Genomic DNA, 10,868 nt, shown 5'->3' on the forward strand with positions numbered 1-10,868 from the left:
TGTCCTTTTAGATCCGGCTGCCAGTAGACTAACCTCAGATCCGACTGAAGAACTTTCCAATCGGATCCGACTGAAGAACTGACAGGCAGACCTGATCGGAATGGTCGTGTGAACGGGGCCTTGCTTCAAAGTGGCAAAGCTCAGGAATGTTTTGCATATCTACTTGCAAAGTTTGTAAACATGATTGTGTTTGTTGTTGTAGTCCTCCCACCACTTTCTCCTTTTTTATATTCACACATTTTAACAAAGGAAGAAACGGAACAGGCTCGGTTTGTCTTAACCCTGTCATTGCTGGAGTTAGGTATCCAGGCCCTTGGCACTTAGCCCAGTGCGGTCATTGGTTTGCAGCCTGACTCTTCTGCATTGTTATAAAGCATCTAGTTGCTGGTTTTTAGTTTTGTTTTTTTTTCCATGAAGTCCTGAAGCTCCAGGCAATGTCTGCTCACCAGATCGATGTGGCAATGGACCTTTTCGAATGAACGGAAGATGGACACCTTTTCTTTAATAAAATCCTTGTGCATGTTGAGAATTGTGGCCAGAAACGCACAGAACAAGGTGTTGGACTTTGTGGTCAACAAAGGTAGGACCATTCTTATAACCTGGAGCAACATATTGGTTTGTCCCCTCATACCTCAGAAACATGAACTGAAGAGCCAAAATGGTTGCGGTCTCCTTTAAATCGTAAGTCTCCTTGTCTCTGTTCAAGGCTCTGAGGTTCCCTATACAAGAGTCTAGCATGTGCTTCTTGGCATCCAGTGCAGAAAGATGGTGTTGACCTCAAGCCACATTTGGCCAGTTGCAGACTACAGCACCTGATGGTGTTGACTCTGTGCATGTGCACATGAGCAGCAAAATGGGGTACCATTCAAATTTCCTTGTGACCTTACAGTGCTTTCCAGATGCCAGGGCTGAACAGTAGTGTTGAGTCATAAGGTTTGCTTTGCAAGATTCTGGGGTGGATATTAGCTGTAGAATCTGGTAGATACTGACACAAATGTCAGAGGGTATACGTTCTTTGGAGAGTGTCAGAAATGGGGCTTTTAAGCCAAAGCACAGACCGAGGGTTACATGTTTTTAAACCAGGGCAACAAGTCCCAGCCTAAGTGAGACCTTCAAAAGCTAGAGTGCTGTCCGTAACCAATAGCCGTTTAGTCTTGACTTTTGTGTCTTGTTAATCCAGATAAAGGTGCCACCAAGATACTGTTTATGGTAGCAGTTAATGTGAATGCAATCGCTGTTCCTTTTGGCTGTATGACCCAGACGTTTCCTGCCTTATCGGATCATGGCACTGTCACAGATCACGGTCCCTGCAACCCTCTTCTGTTCCTCCAAAGCTGGTTGTGATCTAGGTGTCTTCCTTACTGTCCTGGCACTGTGCCCCTCCCACCTTCACGTCAAGGTGTGCACCCTCTTTGCCGAATGGGGAATTAATGTGTATCTAAAGCCATAGCTCCTCCAACTTCCTGTTGTGCTTCCGGGCCAGGAAATAAAGTGAAATCTCTCCAAAGGGACGTGAATTGGGAAATAAACTGGCAGAGGTTTTAACCATTTCTTAATCCAAAATTGGAAAAAAACAAATTTGGCTTTAGATATGCTTTAAGACCAGACTTTGTTTCTCTTCTGTGGGTCAGCGCCCTAAGCTATGGCGATATACAAAGTATAGCAACCAATGACGACCAATCATGTGTCATATTTCTACTTGTTCTCCAGTCTTGATAGGTGGCTGTGGATTCCTACCCATTGCCCTACCTTATTAGATAAGCCTACTTCAGCTGCAGATGGACACATCCCTTCATAGCGTGTAGGCCTCACAGACCTGTCTCTCTGCATTCTTCTCTAATTTCTCCCTTTTATTAACATAAAAACTTTTTCTCTGTTTCTTATAGCTGGAGGATTATGGGCAATCAAAGAGGCCAAGGGGAGTGGGGCTTTGTAAAGGCAAGCTAACTTTGAATGACATCAGCCGCTTTCCACCCGCACAAAATTCCCTAATTTCTTGCAGAACTTCCACCCGCAAGTGCACACCGTCTTTCTTTTTCTCAATCTCTCTCTCTTGCTCGCTCTCCCCCCCCCCCCCCCCCCTCTTTCCGTGCAAAAAAAATCTCAATCTCCCTTTCTTGCCCCCCCCCCCCCCCCCCCCTTCCTCTTAGGGTGCATCAATTAAACTGCGTTTACAGTAAGAATTTGTGACGAGGAGCTTCAATAAGTCGGCGTTGGCTTCTGAGTTAATCCCACAAAAGCAAGAATGCAATTTTAATCCGGGACCATCTCCCCGCCAGCTGTTTCTCCCAGCGATGCTTAATGATAATTCATGCCAAAAAAAATTAAAAATAAGTGGTTGGTAACTGGTGCAAAGTCCCCCTCAGATGCAGTTTTAAGCTCACATCTGGCCGCAGGTTGCACGCATCCTTGTTTTGTTCCTTTTTAGCCTTTCAGAATCCCATTTTTCATAATATCGCCTAAGATCCAAATTTACTGGCATGTGTTTTTTGGCATAGTTATGATTTTGCCTTCGTAAAGTGCATCTATATCAAAATCCTTATTTTATTTATAGTTGTGGATAGAGCAAGAAAGGGTAACAACCCCTGTAAAGTTTGTGTCCTTGCTGCGGAGATTAATGTTCTCCATTTGTCCTGGTGGTCTTTGTCAATGGAGTGATGGTAAATCGTAATGTTTATGGTTGCCACTGAAACAAGAAGTGAAGATAAATATTCCAATGGCCACATATGTTACCGTGACATCTATCAAGAGGGGGACTTTTCTCCTCACTTAGAAGAAATTTCTACTTCCTGTTGTTTCTCTGGAACAGGAAGTGGGGGAAACCTAAGCAGCTGGAAGGGGTTTAAGTGAATCTCTTGACTTTCCCCTGTATTGCTAAGCAACTTAAACAGTTCTCTGCAAGTTGGATAAAGTGCTTTTATATTGAGGCAAAATCTGTTGTTTAAACCAGTGGGCCACAGGCTCCATTCACAAAGCTGATGCACCAATAATCAAACAATGTGAATTGAAAATTAAAGTCACGTGGCTGAAAATAAAGCTCCTTATTCTTGAGTTAAAGTGTGAATTGAGCTTTTTGTCCTCCTGCTTTTGAAGAAAAAAAGCTCTTGTTTGTTTAGATGTGTAATAGAAATGTCTGTAATGGAATGTAGTAAATAATAGGAAATATTGCACTTCATTGTTGGCCTAATGCTTTTCTTTGCTCTACCTAAGCATAACCATGAATGGTTTTACTTGACCCATTGACACAGTGGTGATGTATCATATGTGATTTGTATGATGGTTTATTTGCTAGGATAAGATTGGGATACCAAAAAGTTGACCGACAGCAAAATAGTGGTCCCCCCCACCAACGACTTAGAAATGGGTTTTGGTGTTTTTATCCTGCAGGTTTCACATGTGAAAAGTGCTATCCAAAGAAAATGCTCTTCCTGAAATTGGCAACCAGTTTCTCCCCTTCCTCCCCTCCCACTTATGCTGGGTCTGAAATTGGACTGCTGTAGGCAACAAGACCACTTTGTTGAGACTATTTTAATGTTAAGTCCGACCATGTGTGGTCCAGAAATGCCAAATACCTGTCTGAGAACCCTTATCCACCATTCTTAGACTTACTGGGTCGTATATGCATTCACTGGCTGTAATGAGTTCAGCTTTACGGCTTCCATACTACTGAGCAATCTGAGAAACTGTTTCCGTTTTGGAGCTTCTTGCCCAGACATCTTGCATTACCAATTCTGTGGCTATGAGATTATTGTAAGGCTGCTCCTACCAGCTGCTGATGGACTGTACGCTTCTCCAGTCAAAATACTGTATGGTTCCAGTCCTCCTCTTCAAACCCCAATAAAGGGGGTGTATTGTGGCCCCCAATATGTGTTTGCTCTATGACAAATTATTTTAAACAAATTTTATATTGGAATCATTTTATACATGGTCAATCTGTTCTCTGTGTGGTGCCCCAAGTTTCTTTCACATGGCATTTAAAAAAAAAATCTGGATGAACCTTCATCTTGTCTCTGTGTGTTTTAGGATTTGACCCCATGCTGATAGTCCCGGCAAACAATGTACGGAATTCTGCTGTATAGAGTCAGTATGTATCCATAGTGACAGCAAAGCATCTTGTCCTGTTGGAGTTGGTGGATACGGTTGAAATGGGATGCTTTCACCCCCCCCCCCCCCCCACCCCCCCTTCTACAGTATCTATGTATATTCAGCTCATTGAATATAAGTTGACATTCTTGTATTGTGCTTCCTGTCTGATTTTTTTGTCCTGTACGTTGTGCTACAATCAAGTCCTCCCGCTACTATTTTTCACAATGATGAAATGGAAAAATGTCCTTCTTTCTTAATGTTCCTGTCCCTTTGATTTACAAAAGATGTCCTTCTCTGCATTAACGTTTGCTAAGAGATCAGAGACCTTGGAGACACAGAGTGTAAATATGTCTCCAGTGTCATTTCGAAGAATCATACCCAGGTCCAGAGTGCTTTCAAGCTCCTGTCACCACACTTTGTGTCTTCTACAATACTTCGACTCTCTTGTGCGAAGTCACACAGGCCACTGTGTCGCCTTGACGAAGGGACCCTACGGAGCCCAAAACGTTGGTTTCTTCGTGACGCTGAATTCACAATAAATTGGTGAAATGCATCTATTTTGGCGTGCACGTGACCTTGAATCTATTCATTTTGGTTTTGGCACCATCGGCAGCAGTCACTTTAAGCACCCATTCAAGGGTCAAGTAATGTGAGGAGTGCAGTTTCTATTTGGATTTTATGGACTTTTGTTGAAGGCACCAAACCCTCCAGTTTTTTTTTCCACTGCTGGTTACTCAGCAACAGGATCCAGACTGAACATTTACTGATTTCCACTTTGTATCCGTCTTCTCTACAGCACTGTGAACTTGCCGCGCATGCTGCAGCAATTGCTTTCCAATTCTAAAGCCTGTTTCTGCACTTGGCCTTGTTTATTTCCTGGGCATCATGCGCCTGTGGCCCCTGAGACCTGGCTCCTGGCCTCGGGCTACCTTTCTCGCTTCTCCGTTGCCCTTCCCTTGAGCCCACGGTGCTAACAGGGGGGGGATTGCTTTGATTTGTTTACAAGTGTTAAATAAATGTAAACAGCCTCGATTCCCTCCCCGTGCCATCAAACTCCATCAATTAATCTGTTTGAATGTGAAAGGGGATTGCAGATTCCCTGTGGGGTTAATGTTTATCCACGTTTCCTCTACAACATTAACAAGGAGGTCTGTAAGCTGCCTGGGGGAGGATTAGTGACCTCACACCCGTGGAATGGTGCTTCCCCCTCCAGAGAGTACAGTATGGCTTTCAGGGGAATTTGCCCTTTATCAGCTCACAGGTAGATGGTACATCTGGAGACTAAACAGCGGCGTGATCTGTACAGATCCAGCTGGAAGTATTGTGGAAACTGTACAGGAATAGGAAACTGTAGACCTCTGCATGCGTCGGTGTTCCTTAGTCACATGACTCCTGAGTAGCCTTGCTGTCTGCCTAGCGTGAACTGGGGAAGCTTTTAAAGTAGGCTTCTGTCTACATTGCATGCAGATAGCAGGAACCTTTTAAGGTCAATTTAAAGCCTTATTCATTTTGGAGTAAGGGTTGGGTAAAACCCAAGTCAGGTTATGTTTCTTTCTATCCAAAACTTAGTGACATTAAACTATCAGATTTTTTTTAACATAAACCAATACTGTAATGTGCACCTTACTGTAATCCATGGTAGTTTCCCTTCTCTTTGCTGCTCTTCCTTTTTAAATCCTCATGTCTTCTCATGCTGGGGGAGAACTTCCCTTTGCAGCTGACTGCCTCTTCCTGTAGTGCTGGCTCAGGTTGCAAACCTATACACAGACACCATGTATCCATTCCAGAGACTAGGCAGTCTGCTGCAAAACAGAAGTTCTGCCCAGCATGAGAACAGATACAGATTTAAAAGGAAGAGCAGCAAAGAGAAGGGAAACTACCATGGATTACAGTAAGGCGCACATTACAGTATTGTTTTATGTTAAAAAATCTGAGGGTTTAATGTCACTTTAAGTTTTCCCTTTTTTATATCCATAATTAGGGTGACACCGGTATATCCTGTGTGCAGCTAACCCTTTGCCTTATGCACCATGAATAGGCATCATTGCACTCCTATACTCACCCCTATCCCCTCCTATAAGTTGCTTAAATGGCCACTTTAAACAGAAAGAAGCTCCCAGTGCCTGAATCATGTAAGTGGCAGCAATATGCGGTGTCATAAAATCTGTTTGGCTCACTGTGTGTCTAAATTTGCTGCACAGGGAGATTGTGAGCACATTATTTCTTTTTTGGGGCTTTGAACTCGGGCCAGTAAATGTCCTTTTTCCACCCTACATGCATATTGACCCTCCAGCACCCAAATCCCCCCCACCCAGTGTCCAAATTAGAACTGGTCTGTGGGCTCCAATTGTTCTTCTGTCAAGCTGTGTAAGGAGGACAGCCCACTAGCGTCAAATAATGTGGTAAGAGCGATGTGGGGACTAATTAGCACGTACCTCCTCATTAGAGCAGTATTGTTTTTGTCTAGCGCTGTGCAAGTACTGGATACTTGTCTCAATGAAATGCAAAACAGCAATTAAACATAGACCTGTAGGTAAGATGTAGGCATTCAGATGCCAGTGTGGCAGAGAGCTGTCTGCTCCCCCATAAAGATGATTCTATTGCCTTTTAGTGACGGGATGGTTTCACATTTTGCCATGCTGTAATTTTTTTTCTTCTTTCCCCCTCTTCTCCAATTTCCAGTTATCATCAAACACTCCGCCGTCGCAATAGCCTCTTGCCACATTTGTCTGTTTCTCGCAAGTCTGAAATGGAATCTGGTTCAAAATGTGGAAAGTGTTTCTTACCAATTGGCCTCTGTCCTCGGCAGAGACCGTTCTTCGACGCGCGCAGCTTTCTTGAGCGAGAGCTGCTCATTCCTCATTTATTTATTACATTTGAGCCATATCTGATGATTTCTGATAAATTGATAAGAGGAATTGTGTGAGTCAATAGAGATGTAGACAGTTTGCCAATAGAACCCTAGAGTTATTGATCCGGCAGTAAATTAAAGTCTTACTTAGGAGCTGCCGATAATTCTAATCTCTTCCCTCACCAATTACAGGCTCGCAGCTACCGCTAGCCCAGGGGTAGAGAACGCGGCGGGACGCAGATGAGTGACAAGGGATATGTTTTAGGAATTTCTTTCACGCTCCTGCCCCTTGCAACACTTATCCCTTCTGTCATTTTATTCTAAAAAAGTTGATCTAATCCCAATCTCATATAAGCCTTAACATGTTTGGAATCATTTTCAGAAGTTGTTTTCAGTCTTTTGAAATCTGCAAATTTTGGTAAAATAGCTGGCGATCCTACTTTGAAGATCTCCTAGTTCAGACACTGTTGAAGGGGTAACAACGGTCTCCCTATCGTGTTTTCTGCCTGGTCACCCTGTGGCATACTGACTCATTGCACAGACGTGGTCAGTCATGGTCATTCTTGAGAATTTGGTCCAGAGAAATGATGTACATGTAGATCGGTAGTGGCTGGAAGGCACTGGAGGAGATCAGCAGCACTGATATGCAATAGAGGCTGAAAAAAGGTTAAAACGTTATTTTATCGAAAAAGAAATGTGTTGATTTGTATAGCAGACCCAGGAAGCTAAACGTCATCAGGTTAGGATTGGTTGATGCTTTGGAATTTATGACTTAGGCAGTGGCATCATAGATGTGACCGGAGATGGAATGATGGCTCTAAGTTTTCATTGGATTGATAAACCTCTTTTAAAGTCTTTTTTTAGTATTGGAAGTCATAAGTCGGATTTCAGAAGGGGGAAAGAAAAATTCTCTTGCTAAATGCTGTGTTCTTAGTAATACCCCAGTGGGAAAATCAATGGGAGGTATAAATCCTACACTTGTCCTACAATGTCTTTCATGTGCTCCGGCTGATCCACTTCTGCTCACAGCTGCAGCCTGCTGGTACGAATGCGGGGGCCCTATTTTTTTTCTTCACGCAGAGATTCCCGGGCCTCCTCTATAGGTACGCTTCACTTGTGCAGTTATGAGACTTCATACTTCATCTTCCAAGAGTTCTTGTGATTTGCAGCTGGTAACCACTTCTGTGACCTCCAAACTCAGAGCTGTATACTCGTCGTGCTTGTTTCAGAATCATTTCCAGGGACACTTTGCTACTTAGCTGGTGTCGTTATAAAGTCCTCTGACCATGGACTACCGTCTACTTGATTATGGCATCTCATAAAAAATTATCTTTCTGTATTATCAGCACTTGCCACTGTATGTTACCAGATAAGCGCAAAATACGGATATTAATGTGTGATCAGTACAGACACTCCTCGGTATATGATGGCGTTATGGTTCCGATTAACCCATCGTAAATCAATCGTATCACATGTGCGCGCACACACAGAGGAGTTGTGTGTATATACGCGAGATATTCAACACTTTATTACCAAATACAGTAGGCTTTGTCCATCTGTAGGTTAATGTAAGTGTTTTATCCAAGTTTTTAAGGTAGGCTAAGCTATGATGTACACAGTACAGTGTATACACAACCCAAGGAACATCTGTATACAGTGTGTATGTACGGTGTGTGTGTGTGTGTGTGTGTATATGTGTGTGTGTGTGTGTATATATATATATATATATATATTATTGTAAGTATATACACGCTGCTATCGTATAGGATCGTAAAGTCGAAAAATAGTAAACCGAACAATCGGAACCAGAGGAACATCTGTATTGCAGGTCAGGGACATTGCAAAATCCATGGGCCATTTCTAGGAACATATCTCCAAAACCTGGGACAATCGTCGCCATGAATAATGTGGGGTGGCCAATCGCATTGCGGCCGGTGGGTGTGGCTACGGTGCCATTCACTTCAATGGACCGCCACAACCCCTCCTGCCCCACAACATAGTGAGCCAGCCGCAGTGTGATGCAGACTGCCTGGTGTGAACGAGGCCTAAAGTTCAAAGATTTTACATGGCTCTGCCACACAGCCCTGTCGGGCAGGGTAGGAGACGTCATGCTTTCTCTCTAATACAGTTGAGTAACCCTATACAAGTCTTGTCCCTCCCCCAAACTGTGACTGGACAGTGAAAGGAGAAAAAGCAGACTGATGAGATTCTCTCCGTGTCACTCTGCTCTCCTCCTATCAGAACGGTCCTGGTTGGCAAATAAGCACTGTAGCACACCTGATTGGCTTTTTGTCCTGCTTCTCCCAGCCTGCTGTATAGAGGATTTTAAGAGGCTGATGCCAAGTCAAATTAACTTCATTGTGCTGCAATCGAAAAAAACGATTTAATATTGTGTCACAGAGCTGTGTTGTTTTGTGTAATATTTTATATCTCCCTGAAGTTCAGCTTTAAGCATTTTGATTCCACTGCCCTGTCCAATGTAGGATAACGTTGTTGCCTTCTTGACCTTCCTACGGGCAACCTTCTCCGAGCCTGCCTAGCCTATGAAGCATTGGCGTTCAGCACGAGGATGGATAGCCGAGGAATGCTTGTGACTGTGCAGTGTATTAAACGAGACTTGAGCACAGGAGGCTAGTATATCAGAGGAAGAGATAAGCAGAGCTCCCTGATTGTGGATCAATAAAGGTTAGTGACATCATATCTCAAAGTGAGAGAGCCTTCTTAATGCAGCTCTATTTATCAGATGGGGCGAGCAGCCAGTAACCCTTTTCTCACCTGTCAGGCTTTTCCTCTCTCTCTCTCTCTCTCTCTCCCTTACATTGTAAAGCACAGGCTGACACACACCGAATAAAAGAGCCTGCAGTCCATTTCTGAGCCTTTAGCCAAGCCAATCTGCAGCGTGCAGTCCTCCTCCCGGCTTCCTGTGCTGTGTTTTTGTGTGCGTTCGCAGTGTTTTTGTGTGTGTGGGTTGTTGCGGATTGTTTGTTCATGCAGCCTCACTGAGGTATCTGTCTAGGAAATGACTTGGGAGCTCTCCAGAAAGGCCTCACTTCCTGACACAATGATGACTCGACAGCCAAGTTCGTGTCCTTTCAGAGGGGGAGTGACTTCTCGGGCAGATGTGAATCAGTAAGAGTAAAAGCGTAAGCTCACAGAACAGGTTTGGGCAGGTAGCGGAGGGGCGTGAGCGGAGCGCACACACACTCACTCCGGAACGCGGTGTTTAGGACTGGCAAAGCGTTGACCCGCATGCGGCCCTTGCTACCCACTGCTCTTGGCAGGACGCAAAACTTTGCGCTTGCTGCGGAAACCGTTAGCAGGCCCCGTTCTTCACGGCCAACGTGTGTTTTTGGCTTGCTTCCTGCTGTTCACATAGCCAGGATTACAGGCAGACTTGGAAGCTTGCAGAGAGCCTGGGGCTGGCAAACACACGGGCACCATGCCACTAATGTTCAGCCGCTGAATTTATTTTTTCTTGCAAGCTTTGTTGTACCTGCAGATGCTTTGAGACAGATGGTACCTGTGCGAGATGATGCCGGGGGTATTATTTGGCTCGTGGGGTACCCATGCACGGGCAAGTACTGCCGTCAGGGTCAAATGAATTTTATGCCAGTTTTGGCTTTTCTTAGGCTGCTTGGTACTTTGAGCAATTTTAGAAAAATGAACATGTTGGCCCAGTCCAGCTTGAAAAACAAGTAGAAGATGGGGTGTTTCTGGGGACAATGAAGGGGTGTTTCTGGGAACAATGAAGGGGTGTTTCTGGGGACAATGAAGGGCTATTTGTGGTAGCCTCAGGCCAGTCTACTGGGACACTTGTGGAGGTTTTCAACCCCTTTCCTTTTTTTGGCCATGAATGTTGTGGGGACATGCATATCCAGGACAGGAATGTCTTTATTCTGCTCGGGCTACTTGTTTGGGTGCGGGATTTTGT

This window comes from Nanorana parkeri, unplaced genomic scaffold (genome assembly GCF_000935625.1).
Source record: "Nanorana parkeri isolate BGI_ZX_2015 unplaced genomic scaffold, ASM93562v1 scaffold610, whole genome shotgun sequence".
NCBI classification, from domain to species: domain Eukaryota; kingdom Metazoa; phylum Chordata; class Amphibia; order Anura; family Dicroglossidae; genus Nanorana; species Nanorana parkeri.